The 23,451-nt window shown below is 42.9% G+C and overlaps 2 protein-coding genes and 1 pseudogene across 2 annotated transcripts in view; 2 read left to right on the forward strand and 1 right to left on the reverse strand.

Annotated features, from left to right (window-relative positions):
* Positions 1-23,451, reverse strand: part of LOC129860120 (zinc finger protein 91-like) — a 398,291-nt gene that overhangs the window by 105,283 nt on the left and 269,557 nt on the right. The gene's annotated exons all lie outside the window — the stretch shown is intronic.
* LOC129860161 (zinc finger protein 883-like) overlaps positions 1-23,451 on the forward strand; it is a 104,693-nt gene that overhangs the window by 27,309 nt on the left and 53,933 nt on the right. The gene's annotated exons all lie outside the window — the stretch shown is intronic.
* Positions 4,618-4,797, forward strand: LOC129860231 (U2 spliceosomal RNA; annotated as a pseudogene).

The following is a 23,451-nucleotide window of genomic DNA, read 5'->3' on the forward strand; positions in this document are numbered from 1 at the left end:
AGGACGAGAGCGGCCATGATGGATACCGCCATCCACCCGCTTCTTTTTCCATCGGAGCAGACAGGGGCTACCTTATGTATGCTGGTCAGCCTCGTTTCTGCAGGAAGTGCAGCACCTACGGGCACCTCGCTGATGCCTGCACCCAGACAAGGTGCAGAAACTGTGGGACTCTGGGCCATATAATGAGAGATTGCACCGTGCCCAAGCGCTGCAGTCTGTGCAACTCAGAGGACCACCTGTTCCGTCACTGCCCGAAGGCAGCCCCCTCTTACGCCAGAGCGGTGAGCGGGAAAAGAGCGGAGAGCGACAAAAGACCAGAGAGCGGGAAAAGACCAGACGAGGGAGAAGGAATGGAACTACGCGCCATTGAGAAGGTGGTGGAGGAGCTGGTGATGGAGAGAGAACTGCGAGGGTCCGAGGAGAGCGGGAGTGAGACGCCATCATCATCCCACGAGGAGAGCGGAGAGACCGACGGGAGTTGGAACAAGCAAGTGGAGGGGGAGAAGGGAGAGCCCATCGCGCCCTCGGCTCAGGAGAGCTGGACAACGGTGAGAGAGAGGAGGAAGTGCTCGGTGAAGAGGAAGCAGATGAGCCCTGTTTCCCCACTCATCAGCATGGAGGCGACGGAGAAGTCTGCTCTGGGGGGAAACCGTTTCAGTGTTTTGGAAAGCGGGAGGTCTGAGGAGAAAGGCGAGGGAAACCCGGGCAGCGCAGAAGAGACTCTGCTTTCCCCGTCAGGCAGCTCTAACGACAGCAGCGGTCTGGCACCCAGCGGTGTTCCAGCGCCCACACAGATGGAGGAGGAAAGGGTTTTCCCGACCAAGATCCTTGTGGACAGTCCTCCCGCTGGAGACCACCGTTTCCCGGATAGGCCTCCTAACGAGGAGATGTATTTAAAGTGAGTATGGAAAAATGTCATATTTTAGATAGTAGTCCGTTTCCCTCCTTATCCCATGTCGTCTTTTTTAAACCTAGCTAGCATAAATGTTAGAGGGCTTAGGAACCCAGTTAAAAGGGCGACTGTTTTTTCCCATTTGTCCTCCATTTGCTTCTCTGTGTGTTTTTTACAAGAAGTACATTTAAAAGATCAAAATGACGTGGAGAGGTTTACGCAGGAATGGGTTCAGGGAGAGTCGAGGTGGAGTGTAGGCGGGGTGCATTCAACAGGGGTTGGGGTGCTATGTGGGAATAGGGATTTAAAAATAGTAGGGAGTTTTTCGGCTGTACACGGGAGGGTTTTAATAGTAGATATCGATTGGAGGGGTAAATGTTTTAGATTTATTAACGTGTATGCACCATCGACACCCAAGGAAAGGAGGGAAATGCTTAACGACCTAGACGCTATTTTTATGACAAACAGACAGGTGTTTATGGGGGGAGATTTTAATGTATCATACGACCGAGGTAATCTAGGAGGACATCTTGTAAAAAGCCTAATAGGTAAATATAATTTGGTTGATACGTATAGAGTGGAGCACGCGGATGCTACAGGTTTCACTTGGGAAAACAGCAGGGGCGCGAGGAGCCGAATAGATTATCTGTTTGCTCCGCGTGGACTCGGTGTGTCCTCTGCGCGCGTCACTCCGGTATTCTATTCGGACCACAGCTGCCTGTCCGTGACAGTAGAATTAAAAACAATTGAATTTGGAAAAGGGTATTGGAAAATTAATAACGGCATTTTACATGACACAACTTTTGAGAGAAGATTTAGGTCTTTTTTCCAGGGTTGTGTAACTATGAAACCGTTTTATTCTACTGTCATAGAGTGGTGGGAGAGCACAAAATTAAGAATCAAGATTTTTATTCAGAACTTTTGCAAAGACAAAGTACGTAATACCCACAAAGATTTTTATGAATTGCAGAATGAACTAAAAGATCTACACATCCAAGGTAATTTGAATGGTGGTGGATTAGATAAAGACAAATTATGTATCCTACAGAAAAAGCAGCATGCTTTTTTTGAAAAGAAAGCTCGAGACTTCATGTTTAAAAGTCAGCAGGATAAATGGGAAAATGATGAGAAGTGCTCTGCATATTTTTTCAAACAAATTAAATCACGGGGAAAGAGGAGGACTATTTCGGCTTTATTGGACCAAGATGGGGAGATGGTTGAGGATGGAGATGGCATGCTTGGTGTCGCTACACATCACTTTTCTCAGCTATTTCAAAAACAAACAATTGATTATGAGAAGGGGACTACATTTTTAAAATGCGTGGATGTGCAGATACCTTTAGATATTAGAGACCAATTAGAAGGGGAATTGAAATTAGATGAAATTTATATGGCACTGAAGAGCATGAAAGATAACAAAGTACCAGGAGTGGATGGGCTCTCTAAAGAGTTTTACATCGTTTTTTGGGATTTAATTGGATGTCATCTGTTGGAAGTGTTTAGAAGTATATTTGGTTTGGAGCATATGGGAGGTTCGATGTGCGAGGGGGTAATCTCTCTACTTTACAAAAAGGGAGACCCCAAGACATTAGCAAATTGGAGACCTTTAACAATGTTGTGTGTTGACTATAAATTATTAAGCAAAGCCATAACTAATCGCCTATCATCTGCCATGGCATATGTTGTTGGTTTAGACCAAACATGCGGTGTGGTGGGGAGAAAAATAACCTGGAACTTGCAATTGCACAGAGACGTTCAAGCATATTTAGAGGAAAGGCACTTGCCAGCTATTACTGTGAATTTGGACCAGGAAAAAGCCTTTGACATGGTAAGCCATGAGTTTTTATTTAGAGTTATGGGAAAATTTGGGTTTGGAAATAATTTTATGAAATGGGTAAAAATTCTTTATAGTAATGTGGGTAGCAGGGTAAATATTAATGGGAATATGGGAACGGTCATCAAGCAATTACGAGGTGTCAGGCAGGGGGACCCTCTATCTGCTCTATTGTATGTTTTATATATCGAACCTTTTGCATGCGCAATTAGGACAAATTACAACATCAAAGGCATCCGTTTACCCGGAGGGGATATCCTAAAAATTTCACAATATGCGGACGACACAGTTTTATATTTACAGGACGACCTGAGCTTGAAAGAATCTATCAAAGTCATGGATGAATTCTCTGTTGCCTCTGGGTCAAAGATAAACAAGAATAAAACAGAAATAAAATATATGGGACCGTGGAAATGGAGAACTGATCAGTTATGTGGTTTGACTGTGTGCACAGGACCAATGGTAGTGCTCGGCATATCTTTCGGAAATGAAATTAAAGATGACATGTTTAATTGGAAAGAAAAACTAGTATCTCTTAATAAAAGATTGGGACTGTGGAAAGTGAGGCGACTATCCTTTAGTGGGAAGGTGTTAGTGCTGAAGGCGGACATTCTGCCTTCATTACTTCACCTTGCCTATGTGTTTCCCATGCCGGTGTCTCTCAGGAAAACTTTCATACGGGCACTGTTTAATTTCTTTTGGGGGGGATATGAGTACATCCGTAGAGATCGGATGTACCAGCCTATAGAGGCTGGTGGAAGGGATTTCCCTCATATTCCTCTCAAACTAGATGCGTTGTTCTATTCAAACGTTTGTTGTATTTTGCCGTCTTCTGTACACAAATGTCATATTTTAATCAAATTCTGGCTGTCTGTACCGTTAAGGTTCATGGTGGAATGGGATAATAGTAAGCCAAAAGCTGAAAGTATCCCATTACATTTTAAGAAAATAGTGGAATGGGCAAAGAAAACCCCTGTCTGCAAAGTAAAAGAAAACGTAATCAACCACAGATTGCTATACGAAAAATTAATAGAAAATTGTCGTCCTAGAGACCGATTACCAATATCGCCTTCCACCTGGCTACGGACACAATTAAAAGGGTTAGACAACAGACTGAAAGATTTTAATTGGCTTGTTTTACACAGACGTCTTCCGGTCAGATCAACATTATATGATCATAATTTGACCCTGAATAAATTTTGTCCCAGGGACAATTGTTTTGCAATTGAAACAATTCCCCATGTTTTATGGGAATGTTCTTTTGCCAAATTGGTTTGGAGAAAAATTAAACAATTTTTTGTGATTTTAAAAAACATTGATTATGAAGGGGTAGCCAAACTTGAACTAAAAAATGTGGAAAGGGTGCAATTATTAGCATTAGTGACTCTGGTGTCCCTTATCAAGACCAAACTTTGGGAGGCCAGATGTGGTGCGGTCAATGACACCCTCAAGTGGTCACCGACGGGATTAGTTGAATTTATAAAACAGGACATTTGGAAAAGAATACAATTCGAAATAGATAAGTGGGGCATTGTATCAGTGAAACAGAAATGGAAAGGGGTTTACCCTTCACTTTAAATGTTTTTAGAGCCAATTGAAATGTAGGCTAAGCCTTTGTACATATTTGATATACACTGAGGTTTATTCAGAATTCACTTTGGTATATGTATATGTTTGTATTTATAGAATTCTTTGTATTGTTTTTTAGAGATTGTTAGAGGCAAGTTAAACTTGAATGTAATAATACTGGTCAGGTTCTGCAGAACTTCATTTTTTTGAGTAGTTTTTCTATTGTTATATTGTTACACTATTTTTGGATACTGTTTTTATGAATCGATGTTATGTAATGCACTGATTATGTAATTGTATTTCAATGAGAAATGTAAATAAAATTCTTTTTCCAAAAAAAAAAAAAAAATCTGTTCTTATCAGTTTAATATCTGATACGTCCCCTATCTGGGGACCATATATTAAATTGATTTTTGGAATAGGGAGATGGAATAGGGGCTTGCTCCGTCCACTCCACGCATCGACCTGGTATTGCAGTACCTCCAGGAACGGTGCACCCCCTGTCGTTGTAAATATAAATCAGGCGTTGATTCGTCTTTAATTTTTAAGGATCATAATCTATATTGTATTTTCACATTGGACAAGTTCATTTTAGTGTCAGTGATGGCTAGATACTGCTGGTCAAGTCGGTCACCGTTATATTGACTTTGATAGCTGATGTGAATGGTGCGTTAATCTTTAAAAAAAAGTTTTCGTCACATGCACGGGATACAGGGTGTAAACGGTACAGTGAAATGCTTACTTGCAACCTCTCCTCAACAGTGCAATACACACGATCAAAAATATACACAAATAGCTAAGTAATAAAGTAGTTATAAAAAATGGTTATGATTGGATATATATATACACAAGAAGACTATACAGTTCAAACCATGAAATGTGCTAAAGTCATGTACTGGTAACATGGACTGCCTCACATACCGGTAACGTTATCTGATGTATTTGTCTGAAGTCATTATTTGATAGGCCTGCTATTTTCACAAGACTCAAATATATGACTCATCTGCCTGTATTAAAGTAACTATGTCTATTTATCCCATTGATTCTATTTCAATGATTTCACACTGCACTTTTTCAAGTGACATAAACTTGATATAGTGTAGTAAGAGTTATTCCTTCACTTACGGCATTATTACATATCATATATACACAATACAGTCACTGGTTTACGGCCATACCAGTCTCAATACGCCTGGTCTCGGAAGCTAAGCAGGGTCGGGCCTGGTTAGTACTTGTATGCTACGCTGCCTGGGAATACCAGGTGCAGTAAGCTTTTTTGTCCAGCAGGGTGTACTCTTGTACTATTTAATCAGGGAGCAACTGTCTTTATGTATTACAGTTTCTCTCAATCGGCTACAAGCATTTTTTGCAACAATGTTGTTGATTTTCAAAACAGAGTACACAAAACACACAACTTTTGCAAAACAGTAAATGCTTTTAGAAAATGTAGTTGTCTTTTTAAAAAACATAACATCGGTATCATCACAATCCAATTCCATGTATTCAATACATAGGCTGGTTTGCTCATAGTTTTGTAGACTTTCCATTGGTGTACAGAAACACAATCCACAATAGAAATAAGTTAAACTGAATACAACAGGGGAACACAACTGATATGAATGTATAGGCCTCAATCCACACCCAAGCAAAGCTCTAGAATAGGTCACATGTTGGAGATGATGACATAGGAGTCAGCCAAAGTTACTTAGAAGTAACCCAACTTCATTCTCTGCATCTCTGAATATCTGCTCAACTAAATATTAGGAAGGTGTCCTTAATGTTTTGTACACTCAGTGTACATACACTGAAAAAATATATAAATGCAACATGTAAAGTGTTGGTCCCATGTTTCATGAGCTGAAATAAAATATCCTTCAACCTAGAATACAAGGGTTGGATTTGCACTAAACAATTTAATGTCAGATAAATCATGTAACAAATCTGGCTTATGGTTAGCTTCATATACATTATCTATTTAAAATGTAGAACAGCTCAACAATATGAAAATGATGTGAGTTTAGCTGTTGTCTGCTGCTGATGTATAATGACAAGGGGCACATTGATTGCACATGTCCATTAGGCCAGTAATGCCATCATACTGTAGACATATGGCTGCATTGGTAATGCATGCCATTATGATAAGCAGCTAAATGGATGATATACTGAGACAGCGTGACAATCAAATAAAACCTCTCAGAGAGATTACAACTGGACAAAAAGGTCATGTTCATTTGAGACAGAAACACAGACAAATTAGAGACAGATCCCCTTCACACCTTTTTATTGTAGAATTCTGATCTGTAATTAATGAACATTGACACTAGTTCATCTTGAATAATGTTTTTACGTTACAATTAAAACATGTTTAACAATTAATAAAAATGGAATGAATCAACATATAATTTCAATGTACAAATAAGCTAACTTGTTTGTAAATGTTAGACATCTTAGTAAGTAGGCTATTATTACTAAAGCATCATTTTTAGAAAAACTAAAATATCCATACCAGAGGTGGCCAACCTTGATCCACTCCCTGCTCTACTGGGTGAGCAGACTTCTATTCCGGCCCAACAATAATACACACAAATCCTATGGCCCACAAGGATGTGGCTGCAGTCTCTTGGACCTTCACTGGGACCTCTTCATCTGCAGACAGTCTCTTGGACCTTCACTGGGACCTCTTCATCTGCAGACAGTCTCTTGGACCTTCACTGGGACCTCTTCATCTGCAGACAGTCTCTTGGACCTTCACTGGGACCTCTTCATCTGCAGACAGTTTCTTGGGACCTTCACTGGGACCTCTCCATCTGCAGACAGTCTCTTGGACCTTCACTGGGACCTCTTTGATTTGATTTGATTTGATTTCATCTGCAGACAGGCTTTCACAGCTCTCCATATCTGAGGACAGACATCACAAAGAAACAGGCTTCATTATATTCAAATTAGACAGCCCTGACTATTATCTCTCTGTCTTCATAGTTTTCCTTTTCTGACAGCTGGAGCAGAAAATCCTTTCACCCTCTTCCATTACTGTTATCTACAAACGCATTTGGATTATGAGTTTTTAATTTACAATGATAAATAGGTGAACATTAGCATAACAAGCTAATATGGCGTTGGCTAGCTGATGATATTTAACTTCACTCTAGTATGTAAAGTTGCTAGCGAGCAGCTCATCAGCCTACACACAGTGGGCTGACTTACTTGACTATCTTCGTGCCCGCTTCTGGTCAAAACCTACCGTGAGTCGAACCAAAAGTCCACACCTCTTCTCAGTCTGCGGCGCCCTGGAGCAGCACCTGGGATCAGTTGAATTGCCTCATGGGGTACAAACAAAGGATCCAATTCAGGAAAGTTGTATTTCAGGTTGAAATGCTGGTGAGTGACCGCCGATCCAATAACCAAAAGTTATTTTCAGCTGTAGGTAATAAGGCAAGAAACGTTCTAAACTAATAATGCAAGAAATAACCCCTCCCCCCAAAAGAAAAACCTCTTGATGGGTATAGGGAAAATTTGAGTATCATGTAGTAGCCTAAACCTATCGATGTTACATTGAGCTGGGTGAATGGCATATGAATGATAGTCATCCAATATGCTGTTATAGAAATAAGGCCATGCTCATTAAAAAAAAGACCTGTCCTCACTTGTCTTAAACGGCAGACCGCCACTGACATTTACTAATGGGCTCCTGAAACCGGAACTAGCAAGATGTCAGCCTCCTTGAATAGGAGAATCTGACCGTGAGTAGATTACATTCAAAACAATGGTCGGCCATCTTGGAGGCTGTTTCTAGTTCTTATTATAACTCAATGCATTGCTGGCTTCCACCATTTTAATGTAGTCAACTGGGTGGTACTTCCAACTTCATTGACTGATCCCTCGTGACCCGGTTGGAATCTCCAGCTGGCTCATCAGTAGGGATTATGCTGAGCCACGGGGCACCGGTCTATGGCCCGTGATGTAAACAGTAACAGGCAAATGTGGCAAGGGATTAGCGCCCTTCTCAAATAGCAACAGTAATCTGCACCTTTCGGTCATTTTGTCAACAAGGTGCATCATCCAGAAACATCTCTTTTCCATCAAATATTTATTTGAATTTTTTAAACCAGGTTTCATTGGGAAGGCAGATAAAGCTTTTTTTTTTAAATCAAAATCAATAACTTTTTCATGTGAAAACACAGAATCCTACTCATTACTCCAAGTGCTTAATTACATCACTTTTGTTTGGAGCCGATTTAGCTGTGGGCTTTGAATGTGGCACCTGGCCAAAAACAAAACGAATGCCATCAACTTTCACCCCGTGCAAAACACGCCTATCAGGGAGCCTAGGCCAGATTAATCGAATCCCGTCAATGCCGCTGCGCATTCTGTCACAGACGCTATAATGACACAGATACAAAGATGAGTTCTCTATCTATCTCTATGGCCGCGCACCATTGTTAAGAATCTGTGCTGTGAAGACGATGCTTTTTGTCTCCGTTTCTATTTACTATTACAGGTAGGTAATAGCACGTTTAAACTATCTAAAATCGAAAGAACATGATGTCATGATAGGTTACAAATCCGTCAAAAGATTGTCAGGTTTCTTAAGTTAAATTTGTGTCGTGATGAAAACGATTTTACAAGTCATATAGCTTGAGATTTTGGGTTTGTCTGACTCAATGTACATCATTTCGTCAAGATAATAAAAAAATATTCAATTTATTTGAGATTTCCGAGTTCGTTTTGTTATTGGTTTTGTGTATTTTTTTTAAAATCTCACGAGCTGGAAAAATGGCGGCGCCCGCTGTCTGCGTTTTAAAGTCCAAATAGAAGCCAATGGACCCGATCATATATTTATGTAGTTGGTGCAGTATATTAATTAATATACATGGGTTCTGTAAGAAATGTTGTCTTCATTGACCTTAACACATAGCTATAATACTGTTATAATGCCTTCCTTATTAAAGCAGACTTTGTTGCAATTATCTTGCTACACCCCACAGTTAAACACCATCTGCCCGTAACAGATACAAACCTCACTCCCCCACTCAGGGGAGGATGGCTGACTCAGACCTTTTATGACCACTGATAAGGCAGGAATGTCATTATACGAGCACGCACACGCACATGCACATGCACACACACACACACACACACCCTTGTTTCAGGCTGGGTTTCCAAGAACAAAGAACAGTGCCAAGAACCAATGAGGCATGGACACCAGCGTGGAGGGAACCCCTGGCCCTAAGACAACAACTGCTGGTTACTGTCTCCTCTTATCTCATGACTGCAGAAACACACAGGAATGCCACTGCACGAACGCACACACATACACACCCACACCCCTCTGTCGGGGCTGGGTTCCAAGGACAAAGAACACTACTAAGAACCAATGGAACATTGATATCAGCCTGAAGGGGACCGCCCTCCACTCTCAGCGACCAGTCAGGAGCACGAACTGCCAGAATCTACCTACGTCATTCAATGTATAAAATGTAAATGCACTCCATGTTTCGGGACTCCTTTCGGCTAGTTCCTTCTGAGCTAAATGAATGAGTCCGTGCACGTTTTGCTCAGATATCTTTACATCCGATTAAACTGTCTTACTATATACCGATCCACCCTGTCCAGCGTCTTGACTTGGTCTCATTTCTCTAGTAACGAATCATCAACAGTTCTAACCTGAACCATTATTTATTAGTTTATAATTGTACAATTTATGCTCCCCGCATATATAAACCACTAACACAAGATCGTAATTTTGATGACACATGGGGAGTTTACTGCCTACTGTACATAGTAAAATGGTGCGCACCAAATTGTAGTTCACATTTTGGTGTGGAAAACGGCTGTGAGAATTTTTCTTCAATATTCATCAGATATGAACACAATTAAAATCTTTAGAGAATACAAATCTCATTTAAACAATTGCATGTGAAAAAACGTTATCAAGCCAGCAGCAGATGAAACGGAACCAAACAAAGTCTAGCTCACTTATTTTGCCAGCTAGAAAGAAATGGACACACATTTATTCAGAATCGGAGCAAGCTGCACACCCAGCAAACTGTCTTTAAAAAGACGTTGAAAAGACGACTATGCCGTTCGGGTTTGGTTGAAAGTGAAAGCTGAAAATATGTATTTTTCATGTCGTTGAAAAGACGTCCTTCTAGGCCCGTTTTGGTTGAAAGTTGAAAATAAGTATTTTTCAGGTCGTTGTTTTAACGACTTGCAAAGAACATAATTTAAATGTACTTGTAGCCTATACACATGGATGCAGTAACCAGAAAATGGTCAATCCCACTACTCATTACATTACTCCAGTATTTGCACAAAACATTCAGTCAAATAATACTATCTAGTACATTGATTAGACAAAATACAGTTAAGGTCAAATTAATATAATTAATTATATTCATTGAATAATTATCAATCAAAATTATAGATATATTTCGCTGCGTTAGCAACGGCCCTATGTGGTGGTGACGTGGAATCCATCACCCCTGGTTCTACCAGGAGCATGCTTGAGGTGGTCTGCCACAGCTCTCCGGACATCATGGTCAGTGGCCTTGCTGTTCCATTTCTTGACTGCAGCTGTAACACCAAAATAAACACAGTAAGTTATAGAAAAGACTAATAGATATGGAGCATCTTACAGGTTCCCCACGGCAACTAAATCAGGATTCAGGGCTCAAACCACCGGTTTATCACTAACCAATGGTGGCTATTTTGTGTTGTGCAGTAATAATGATAATTTATTACATTTATTCAGAATAATTTAGAAGTGGATAAATGTGTTTGCTTTTCCGTGTCTGTCAAAGACAAAAAGCAATTTACAAGATAAGTTTAGTTAAAGTTGTCCTTCTCAGGGGCTGACAATTGATTAGGGCTCAAACTTGCACGCAGTGTAGAAAAGACGAGGGCCTGTTTGAATGGCGCAAGTTGTCTCTTTCACTCCTCCCTAATAGACTATTATAAATCACATTAATTGGTAAACTGAACACTGTAGCCTAATATATTTGTCAGTATGCGGAGATCGCAAGTCAAAAATGTTTACTTGAAATGGGGGAATGTTGGCCTCCCGGGTGGCGCAGTGGTCTAGGGCACTGCATCGCAGCGCTAGCTGCGCCACCAGAGTCTCTGGGTTCGCGCCCAGGCTCTGTCGCAGCTGGCTGCGACCGGGAGGTCCGTGGGGCGACGCACAATTGGCCCAGCGTCGTCCGGGTTAGGGAGGGTTTGGCCGGTAGGGATATCCTTGTCTCATCGCGCTCCAGCGACTCCTGTGGCGGGCCGGGCGCAGTGCGCGCTAACCAAGGGTGCCAGGTGCACGGTGTTTCCTCCGACACATTGGTGCGGCTGGCTTCTGGGTTGGAGGCGGCTGTGTTAAGAAGCAGTGCGGCTTGGTTGGGTTGTGCTTCGGAGGACCTTCGTCGAAAGCCATGCGTAGCGATGAGACAAGATAGTAATTACTAGCGATTGGATACCACAAAAATTGGGGAGAAAAGGGGGTAAAACATTTTTTTTTAAGAAATGGGGAATGTTTAGCCGACAGTTGTGTTTCCTAATCGCCGCTTTGCGTGACGGCCGTTGAACAAGGCCATTGGTAAAAGAGCCTGAAAGTCAAGCACACATAGGATGTTCTTTGTGAATTGAACACTTTCAAACTGCTAAGGCTCTTGGATTTACTGTCTTTGTTGCAGACAGTTTGTATCACTAACGACACCTTTAAAATGACTTTCTTATTGGATCCATTCTAAAGATATGACATACCTGTCCATGACCTTGTTGGTGTGTCCATAACACCCATTTTGCTTAACCTTGAAATCTGTGTCAAGAGACCTTGTTTGAAACCCTGGAAGTTATGCAGTAACCTCTGTCTCAGTAACCTCTGTCTCAGTAACCTCTGTCTCAGTAACCTCTGTCTCAGTAACCTCTGTCTCAGTAGGACTAATAAAATAAAATAAATATATTCTACAGGCATTGCTTGTAAGAGTGGAATGAACAAATTGTATCGTTTAGGTAGCGTGAAAAAGGCTGGCAGTGTAAATGAAATGGTACCTACAGTGTAAATTAAATGGTACCTACAGTGTAAATTAAATGGTAAAATAAGCCATACTAGTTAGTTAGCAAACCAACCAGCTTCACGGTAGGTACCCAGAGAGTAACGTTGATGTTAGACTCCAGCTAGTTCATAAAATAAATAAAAATTGGTAAAAAAACAATGACTCCACACCTGTTACAAGAAAACATAGCTAACCGTAGTTAGCTAGACCGATACAGTAAGTTAGCTAACAGTACAACCATCAAATCTGTTAGCCCTGCTTTCCCGCCCTACTATCTAACGTAAACTCACCCCATTCCGTACAAATGTGCGCAACCGCAACATTCAAATGAGGCTACAAAGAAAACTAATGGGACTGTAGCGACTGTGTTGACTTCAAAATCGGGGGTGTGAACTACGTTTCTATTCAAGCGTTGATCGACATGGTAATGGCTCTATAGTATTGGAGAAAAGTTGAAAAAACGGACACTCCGTTTCATCGTGACGTGTCATGTCGTAACGTACAGCACGCATAAAGCAACTATTTCTGTCTTACAATCTCTCTCCACCAGGTGTAGCACTTCTCTCATAATTTAAAAACAAGAAATGGACAGTGACGGGGGTAATACCTAGTCATTTTTTGCGTCATCATTGCATGCGATCATTATTCTCAAAGCCGCTGTTTACTTCTAAGATCACTTTAGCACCGCCCTAAAAACCCGATTCAAATTCGACACAAACCTTCAAATAGGTATATAATGACACATTATATAAACTCTTTATAGTGTTTTATTTACATTTTAGAGGCGATAAGGTGATAAGTTGGACAGATCGAGTGAAAAAAAGCAATTTTCCCACACAACATCTCTCCTTCTCACTATCAGCATTATTTTCGCTTCCCCACCCGCCATTTTTAAAAAGACCCGACGGGGCTCATTGCCTGTTTGAATCATGCAGAAACGGGCAGCGTTTAGATCATGTAATTGATTCTGTTGGAAAGGGGAGAAATTGTGCTTTACAATGGTATTGACATTACAGTTGATCTGGAAGTATTACGTTTTTGGGGCGCTAAAATAAGGACAATTGTACTGTTAGGGTTGCGTCAATTCAATCTGGTATAAGGACAAGTATGACAATGAGTCACTAATTGTATGCTATGTACTTTTTATTAACTAAGTAATAAATGGCAAATGCAACTTTCGTATATACGGGTTCACTGCACCACCCCGCAGGGTGAAACAAGGAACTGACTTGTTCCTGACAAAGATATTATAATATACTCATGACAGAGATAGTTCCCGCTTCCGAGCCGGCCTGTCAGAGTAGAGACTGGGCGTGGTGTAGACTCACCCAGCCTATCGCCGGCGCTCAGGCTAGTCCTAGCCTCTTTGTGCTCTTTGGTGTCCCGGCGCTGTTGCTGTGTAGATTACGCTCCCTCACCCCAGAGACTGAGGTCAGACAGCTCTCCAACATTGTCTGAGCTATTCGCACCTGCATACAAAAGCACACTGTTCTCGCTCAAGGCTAACCACCGCTTCCCAGCACACTTATCTGGGGCTAACTGTTACTTCCAGCACACACACACAGACACCCAGGCTCCCAGGCCAACAGTTGCTAATATTCAATCACATGTGTTATAGTATTGGGTTATAGTGCATAACTCAGAACCTCACAATCCTCCTTTTTACACCCCCATGGGGTGTAACCAACTTATGTATCCATATACTGGGTTGCCGTTGAACCCAGGAACTTGAAACCAACGACCTTGGAAAAAGAGTTGTATATGCTAGCATAGTAGATAGGTTAAAACAAGTAAAAATGTGGGGTTTTAGAGATTCCCCCTTTTGACACCCCCAAGGGTGTCACTCATTATCCTTTATTTCAGCGGTCCCAACATAGTAATATGTTAATAGCATTTCATGAAAATAATAAAACGTTTATTATTAATTAATTAATTAATTTTAAACCACGGACTTCCGGGTTGGAGCGAGTAGTCGCATTTCGCTTCGCTCCACAGGTAGTATTACATTTCATTTCATTTCATTACAGTACAACGGTTTGATTTGTTTGATCTTAGCAATTTTTTCTTAGCTAGCTACATAGCCGTCTTTGTATCAAAGATAATTGTGTAGTTTAGAGTAATTATCGAGGTTAGCTAGCCAGCTATTTTCGTCCTTCTAACGTAGTCAACACTGCTAGCTAGCCAGCTAGCCAACTTCTTCCGAATAGCAGCACTGTAGAAACTATTACATTACAACGGAACGACTTGATTAGTGTAGTGTTAGCTAGCTACATAGTTGTCTTTGCTGTCTTTGTATCTAAGATAATTGTGTAGTTTAGAGTAATTATCGAGGTTAGCTAGCCAGCTATTTTCGTCCGCCGCGCCGCGCCACCGTTCTCCTACCTAGTCAACACTGCTAGCTAGCCAGCTAGCCAACTTCTACCGAATAGCAGCACTGTAGAAACTATTACATCACAACGGAACGACTTGATTAATGTAGTGTTAGCTAGCTACATAGTTGTCTTTGCTGTCTTTGTATCTAAGATAATTGTGTAGTTTAGAGTAATTATCGAGGTTATCGAGGTTACCTAGCCAGTTATCGAGGTTACCTAGCCAGCTACACTTTCAAACAAAGTCAACAACGCAGCCACTGCTAGCTAGCCTACTTCACCAGCCAGCAGTACTGTATCATTTTAATCATTTTAGTCAATAAGATTTTTGCAACGTAAGCTTAACTTTCTGAACATTCGAGACGTGTAGTCCACTTGTCATTCCAATCTCCTTTGCATTAGCGTAGCCTCTTCTGTAGCCTGTCAACTATGTGTCTGTCTATCCCTGTTCTCTCCTCTCTGCACAGACCATACAAACGCTTCACACCGCGTGGCCGCTGCCACTCTAACTTGGTGGTCCCAGCGCGCACAACCCACGTGGAGTTCCAGGTCTCCGGCAGCCTCTGGAACTGCCGATCTGCGGCCAACAAGGCAGAGTTCATCTCAGCCTATGCTTCCCTCCAGTCCCTCGACTTCTTGGCACTGACGGAAACATGGATTACCACAGATAACACTGCTACTCCTACTGCTCTCTCCTCGTCTGCCCACGTGTTCTCGCACACCCCGAGAGCTTCTGGTCAGCGGGGTGGTGGCACTGGGATCCTCATCTCTCCCAAGTGGACATTCTCTCTTTCTCCCCTGACCCATCTGTCTATCGCCTCCTTTGAATTCCATGCTGTCACAGTTACCAGCCCTTTCAAGCTTAACATCCTTATCATTTATCGCCCTCCAGGTTCCCTTGGAGAGTTCATCAATGAGCTTGACACCTTGATAAGTTCCTTTCCTGAGGATGGCTCACCTCTCACAGTTCTGGGTGACTTTAACCTCCCCACGTCTACCTTTGACTCATTCCTCTCTGCCTCCTTCTTTCCACTCCTCTCCTCTTTTGACCTCACCCTCTCACCTTCCCCCCCTACTCACAAGGCAGGCAATACGCTTGACCTCATCTTTACTAGATGCTGTTCTTCCACTAATCTCATTGCAACTCCCCTCCAAGTCTCCGACCACTACCTTGTATCCTTTTCCCTCTCACTCTCATCCAACACTTCCCACACTGCCCCTACTCGGATGGTATCGCGCCGTCCCAGCCTTCGCTCTCTCTCCCCCGCTACTCTCTCCTCTTCCATCCTATCATCTCTTCCCTCTGCTCAAACCTTCTCCAACCTATCTCCTGATTCAGCCTCCTCAACCCTCCTCTCCTCCCTTTCTGCATCCTTTGACTCTCTATGTCCCCTATCCTCCAGGCCGGCTCGGTCCTCCCCTCCTGCTCCGTGGCTCGACGACTCATTGCGAGCTCACAGAACAGGGCTCCGGGCAGCCGAGCGGAAATGGAGGAAAACTCGCCTCCCTGCGGACCTGGCATCCTTTCACTCCCTCCTCTCTACATTTTCCTCTTCTGTCTCTGCTGCTAAAGCCACTTTCTACCACTCTAAATTCCAAGCATCTGCCTCTAACCCTAGGAAGCTCTTTGCCACCTTCTCCTCCCTCCTGAATCCTCCTCCCCCTCCCCCCCCTCCTCCCTCTCTGCGGATGACTTCGTCAACCATTTTGAAAAGAAGGTCGACGACATCCGATCCTCGTTTGCTAAGTCAAACGACACCGCTGGTTCTGCTCACACTGCCCTACCCTGTGCTTTGACCTCTTTCTCCCCTTTCTCTCCAGATGAAATCTCGCGTCTTGTGACGGCCGGCCGCCCAACAACCTGCCCGCTTGACCCTATCCCCTCCTCTCTTCTCCAGACCATTTCCGGAGACCTTCTCCCTTACCTCACCTCGCTCATCAACTCATCCTTGACCGCTGGCTACGTCCCTTCCGCCTTCAAGAGAGCGAGAGTTGCACCCCTTCTGAAAAAACCTACACTCGATCCCTCTGATGTCAACAACTACAGACCAGTATCCCTTCTTAATTTTCTCTCCAAAACTCTTGAACGTGCCGTCCTTGGCCAGCTCTCCTGCTATCTCTCGCAGAATGACCTTCTTGATCCAAATCAGTCAGGTTTCAAGACTAGTCATTCAACTGAGACTGCTCTTCTCTGTGTCACGGAGGCGCTCCGCACTGCTAAAGCTAACTCTCTCTCCTCTGCTCTCATCCTTCTAGACCTATCGGCTGCCTTTGATACTGTGAACCATCAGATCCTCCTCTCCACCCTCTCCGAGTTGGGCATCTCCGGCGCGGCCCACGCTTGGATTGCGTCCTACCTGACAGGTCACTCCTACCAGGTGGCGTGGCGAGAATCTGTCTCCGCACCACGTGCTCTCACCACTGGTGTCCCCCAGGGCTCTGTTCTAGGCCCTCTCCTATTCTCGCTATACACCAAGTCACTTGGCTCTGTCATATCCTCACATGGTCTCTCTTATCATTGCTATGCAGACGACACACAATTAATCTTCTCCTTTCCCCCTTCTGATAACCAGGTGGCGAATCGCATCTCTGCATGTCTGGCAGACATATCAGTGTGGATGACGGATCACCACCTCAAGCTGAACCTTGGCAAGACGGAGCTGCTCTTCCTCCCGGGGAAGGACTGCCCGTTCCATGATCTTGCCATCACGGTTGACAACTCCATTGTGTCCTCCTCCCAGAGCGCTAAGAACCTTGGCGTGATCCTGGACAACACCCTGTCGTTCTCAACCAACATCAAGGCGGTGACCCGTTCCTGTAGGTTCATGCTCTACAACATTCGCAGAGTACGACCCTGCCTCACACAGGAAGCGGCGCAGGTCCTAATCCAGGCACTTGTCATCTCCCGTCTGGATTACTGCAACTCGCTGTTGGCTGGGCTCCCTGCCTGTGCCATTAAACCCCTACAACTCATCCAGAACGCCGGAGCCCGTCTGGTGTTCAACCTTCCCAAGTTCTCTCACGTCACCCCGCTCCTCCGCTCTCTCCACTGGCTTCCAGTTGAAGCTCGCATCCGCTACAAGACCATGGTGCTTGCCTACGGAGCTGTGAGGGGAACGGCACCTCCGTACCTTCAGGCTCTGATCAGGCCCTACACCCAAAGAAGGGCACTGCGTTCATCCACCTCTGGCCTGCTCGCCTCCCTACCTCTGAGGAAGTACAGCTCCCGCTCAGCCCAGTCAAAACTGTTCGCTGCTCTGGCACCCCAATGGTGGAACAAACTCCCCCACGACGCCAGGTCAGCGGAATCAATCACCACCTTCCGGAGACACCTGAAACCCCACCTCTTTAAGGAATACCTAGGATAGGATAAAGTAATCCTTCTAACCCCCCCCCCCTCTTAGAGTTAGATGCACTATTGTAAAGTGGTTGTTCCACTGGACATCATAAGGTGAATGCACCAACTTGTAAGTCGCTCTGGATAAGAGCGTCTGCTAAATTACTTAAATGTAAATGTAAATGTAAAGAAGTGAAGTAGACAAACTGCCAGTGTTTTAAAGTTCTATGAAATGAGTCTGTATAGTTGAGATGAGTCTGTATAGTTGAAATGAGTGAGAGGAGGATGAAAATACTAATAATTTTCATTCTTTTTGCCTTTGACTGTTGAAAAGCTTTTAGGACTGAGACCCCATTTAGTCAACTGGTAGATTGTTTGGTTGATAGATAGGCTGTTGGTCAACCAAGCTTTTTTTAGTCAAGCAGTGGCAAATATATATATACAGTATATATATAAAAATGTATGGCACATGAGCCATCTGTCTGATTCACGGCTGTCTGAGTGGACTAATCCATTGTCTGTCTGAGTGGACTAATCCATTGTCTGTCTGAGTGGACTAATCCATTGTCTGTCTGAGTGGACTAATCCATTGTCTGTCTGAGTGGACTCGTCCATTGTCTGTCTGAGTGGACTCGTCCATTGCGGAGGGAATGGCACACCACTATCACCATCATTTCTAATCTACAATGTTTGTTTGGTTACGGTAATGCATTCAATATATTATTATTACAGTCTTACCATTGTCATTGTAGGAGTGGACACATTGTTTGCAGAGCGTATAACTTAGGCTACACTTGAGAAGTTTTGGTGTATTTCATTCCATTTAGGAGTTGTCAATTTATTCATTGTGTTTTGTTTAGTGTGCTCCTGTCAATGTTGAGTAAGGACACACACCTGATTACTCATTGAAGTAGTCCTATAGGCTAGCTGGCCTCTGTGTAAATGTAGGCCTATAAATGTGCCCATTTGGGGATCTGATACTATTTCTGATTGTCTTAACTCATCATCACTGTGGAGTTTATCAAATATAAAAATGTTCAGCTCAAACAGCAAGTATGTGAAGTCTGTTTCTACATCCATTGAGAATGATAATAGTTCCTCAACGTAGCCTATTTGAAAATGTCCAGCTCTCTCCCTTTTGATAACCACCAAAACTGTCATGCTCTGATCCGGTGGAAACGTCATAAAACAGGCCTACCTAATGACTTCTTATCCTTTGCGCAAAATATCCCTACAGCTGTCTGTCTGTCTGGAGCTCGCTGTCATGGGAAACTGAGGGCCCAAAATATTTTATACAATGTTGCAAGTTTGCTAGCACAGGCCAGACCAAATTAATAGTTGATACAACGTTTCAAGTTTCTTGCAGACAGGCCATGTGTAGCCAATTTGATTCATATGATATTTATTTCATCAGGATATTTTCTACCTGCAGGCTGCGATTGTTTTTATTTGTTAGCTTTATGTAAGCTAGTTTTGGCAATGGCAATAGAAGTTACTTTTAGATTTGTGTAATTTTATTTTAGATATAATTTTGATTAACCACGTGACATTGATTTGAGATAAATAGACTTTATATATAAATATCTGTGCATGCGGACTACTGATGTCCTGTTCAGTTTGAGAACCTGAAGATGAGGAAAACTAGAGCTACGGCTATAATTGGTTTGAATGAAAACAATGTTTCATTGCACATAGTTATTGACCTCACAATAAGCCATATTCAAGTAATTTACATAACTTACATTACTATGAAGCGGTAGACGTGGAGATGAACAACGCTACATTAGCAGCTAATTAGCATTTCATTTTTGAGGGGCATTGAAGAGTTTGAATGTAAAATGTTGCAACTGTGGTGGGGCTCATATTCCCGAATTCCCAGAGTGCCCTGTTAGGGTGAAAGAGGTTGAGGTGTCAAGGATCAGGACTGTTCAGCAAATCTGCCATGTGGAGGCAGTGAAAAGGGGCAAGGAGCCACAGTTCTGAAGAAGATATGGTGGTGGATGCAACGCAACCAGTTGCAAATGTTGTACGTCAATCAAGTGATCTGGATACACTTATTGTGAAGAAAATGCTACGTGATCAAGACAAAGGAGATGATTGTGGACTACAGGAAAAAGAGGACCGAGCACGCCCCCATTCTCATCGACGGGGCTGCAGTGGAGCAGGTTGAGAGCTTCAAGTTCCTTGGTGTCCACATCACCAACAAACTAACATGGTCCAAGCACACCAAAACAGCCATGAAGCAGGCATGACAAAACCTATTGCATCATTGCCTGTTATGGCAATGCTCGGCCTCCGACCGCAAGGGACTACAGAGGGTAGTGCGAACGGCCCAGTACATCACTGGGGCCAAGCTTCCTGGACATAATTATATCTACAGCTGAGAAGTTTTTGGGCCTCCAAGACTTCACAGACTACTGTCGCCAGAAAATGTTCCAGCCTTAGAGGATCCTTCTGAGCCTGTGTAGGAACCTGATTAGAACAGAAAAGCAGGCTGATTTTAGTTTGTATTATTTATTTTTTATACCGTATGTACTGAACAAAAATATAAACGCGACATGTAAAGTGTCCCATGTTTCATCCCATAAATGTTCCATACACACACAAAGATTATTTCTCTCAAATGTTGTGCACAAATTTGTTTACATCCCTATTAGTGAGCATTTCTCCTTTGCCAAGATAATCCGCCCACCTGACAGGTGTGGCATATCAAGAAGCTGATTAAATTGCATGATCATCATTACACAGGTGCACCTTGTGCTGGGGACAAGAGTAGTTGAGAAGGTGCTGCCTTGGCAGCAGCTAATGGGGATCCCTAACAAATATAAAACGAAAATGCCACTAAAATGTGCAGTTATGTCACACAACCCAATGCAACAGATGTCTCAAGTTTTGAGAGAGCATGCAGTTGGCATGCTGACTGCAAGGAATGTGCACCATAGCTGCTATCAGATAATTTAATGTTCATTTCTCTACCATAGGCCGCCTCCAAGTTGTTTTTGAGAATTTAGCGGTATGCCCAACAAGCCTCTCAATTGCAGACCACGTGTAGGGTGTTGTGTCGGGAGCGGTTTGCTGTTGTCTACAAAGTACTCCATGCTAGCATCGGGTTATGGTATGGGAGACAACGAACGCAATTGCATTTTATCAATGGTAATTTGAATGCACAGAGATACCATGACAAGATCCCGAGGCCCATCGTCCTGCCATTCATCCACAGAAGGATCTGTACACAATCCCTGGAAGCTGAAAATGTCCCAATTCTTCCATGGTCTGCATACTCACTAGACATGTCACCCATTGAGCCTGTTTGGGGTGGTCTGGATCGACGTGTACCACAGCTTGTTCCAGTTCCTGCCAATATATAGCAACTTCGCAACCGAAAGAGGGCCGCTTCTGGGCCCTCTTCCGGTAGGCCGGAACTGATTGACTCGGCCCGGAATCAGAATTAATGACTGCCAAGAATCGGCCCAAGTACATCAGGCTGTTTCCATCTACCAGAATTGAGCCAGCTTTGCTGGCATCTTACCAGAATCCCCCCAGAAGCGGCCAGATGCAAATTTAAATATATGTATACAAAATTACCAGACAGTAATTAAAAAAATTACTATTATACATTGTATGCATACAAATTATACCCCTCCACCCCTCAAAAATAACGTCAGCGGAAATACTGTATGGGACAAGGACATCCTGGCCGGCCAAACCCTCCCCTAACTCAGACGACTCTGGGCCAATCGTGCGTCGCCTCATGGGTCTCCTGGTCACGGCCGGCACTGGCTTCGAACTAGCATCTGTAGCAATGCAGTTCGCACTGCGACTGCTGCGTTAATGCTTATCAGCTGCCATGTACAAAGTATCAAAATAGTAAAATACAACTTAAACCGGACTCTAAAATAATTGAATTTAAATGTTAATTGAATTTTTTTTTAATCACGGAAACAATGAAAAAATATGGACAAATAAATAATGAAATGTTAATTATATACAGACGCCCGTTTAATCATCTGCCAGAGAGTAGCCCCAATCATCCCGAGACCCAAGTAATACATTTGGGAGGAGGAGAGGGCAGCAGCAGCAGCAGCTACCCCCTTCTCATGTAACAGGGTAGGGCCAGCCCAAGGATCCCACAATGCACGGACGGTGTTAGTGGGGGAACAGGAAGTTCCCGACAGGCGTGCACCATTCTTCAGAATAAAAAAAGCGCCAGAACTGTGCAGTCAAGAAGGTATCTTTTGTGCCAGTTTCCTTTTATTACTACAGGTACATAATAGCACGTTTACATTTTCTAATTTCGAAAAAACATGTCATTCCATGCTAGGTAACAAATCCATTAAATTATTATCACGTTTGGTAAAGGTTTGATGTGATATTTGTGTCAAACCGAGTGAAGAACGTGGTGACGTTATACTATTTTACAAGTCACGTAACTAGAGACGTTGGGTTTGTCTTAGTGGATGTACATATTCTGCTCATGTTAATTTTCATAAAGAATCCATTTATTTGAGATTTCTGAGCTGTTATCGGTTTTGTGTAAAATTCACACGCTGGTAAAATGGCGGCGCCGCCTCGGACTGGGTCAACGGACTAAAGTGCAGGCAGTGTGGGTGCAGACCATTTTACGGTTGCGCTACTGTTTTGAAGCTGAATGTAATGCTTGTTGGTTTTCTACATGTGTACTAATATTCAGACACATGTAGTTGTTTCTATCTCTATCTATACATTTGAGTATGGTGTGAACGGAAATACTACTGGTTTTTGATTGAAACAACGAAGACGCGGTTCTTCAGGAAAATAATACATAGTGCTGCCTGAAACAAACTAACCTTGTACTTCATGGTTTTTGAGTCATTTTATGTGAATTTAGGAAATCTATATATTAAGTGATCTTAACGTTGTGTGTCCTTTGTGTTTTAATGTTAATGCAATAATGTTTTGTTGTCAATACTCACCTACCTGATCTATTGAAATGATCTCCGTTCTTGACTTGGACAAGAGTTCACCTCAAATTTCTAGTGTTTGAGCTCATGTTCCTCTTTATAGAATATTAGCTCAACAGTATTGTGGAGCTCCTGCACCTAAATATAAACAGTACCAGCACCTATTTCAGTCCAAGTCAAGCACTGAATTAGATAATTGAACAAAAAGAAATATAATATATTTTTAGAGAATAAAGAAGGTGCCAGAACTGGCAAGAAAATAACTTTTGTGTCTTTCTCTTCTACTACTTGCCGACTCAGGTATGAGGCCGGTAACATCAACAGTGAGGACAAACCCAGCCCTCCTCTCTCCTTCTGCACCGAGTTCAAACCTACAGTCACTGGGTCCTGATTGTGACAGTGGAGCCCAGTTTGCACTGCAGGATCCAGAGATGGCGTCAGTGAAGCTGGAAGACTGCAGTCAAACAC

The sequence above is a fragment of the Salvelinus fontinalis genome, chromosome 7 (genome assembly GCF_029448725.1).
Source record: "Salvelinus fontinalis isolate EN_2023a chromosome 7, ASM2944872v1, whole genome shotgun sequence".
NCBI classification, from domain to species: domain Eukaryota; kingdom Metazoa; phylum Chordata; class Actinopteri; order Salmoniformes; family Salmonidae; genus Salvelinus; species Salvelinus fontinalis.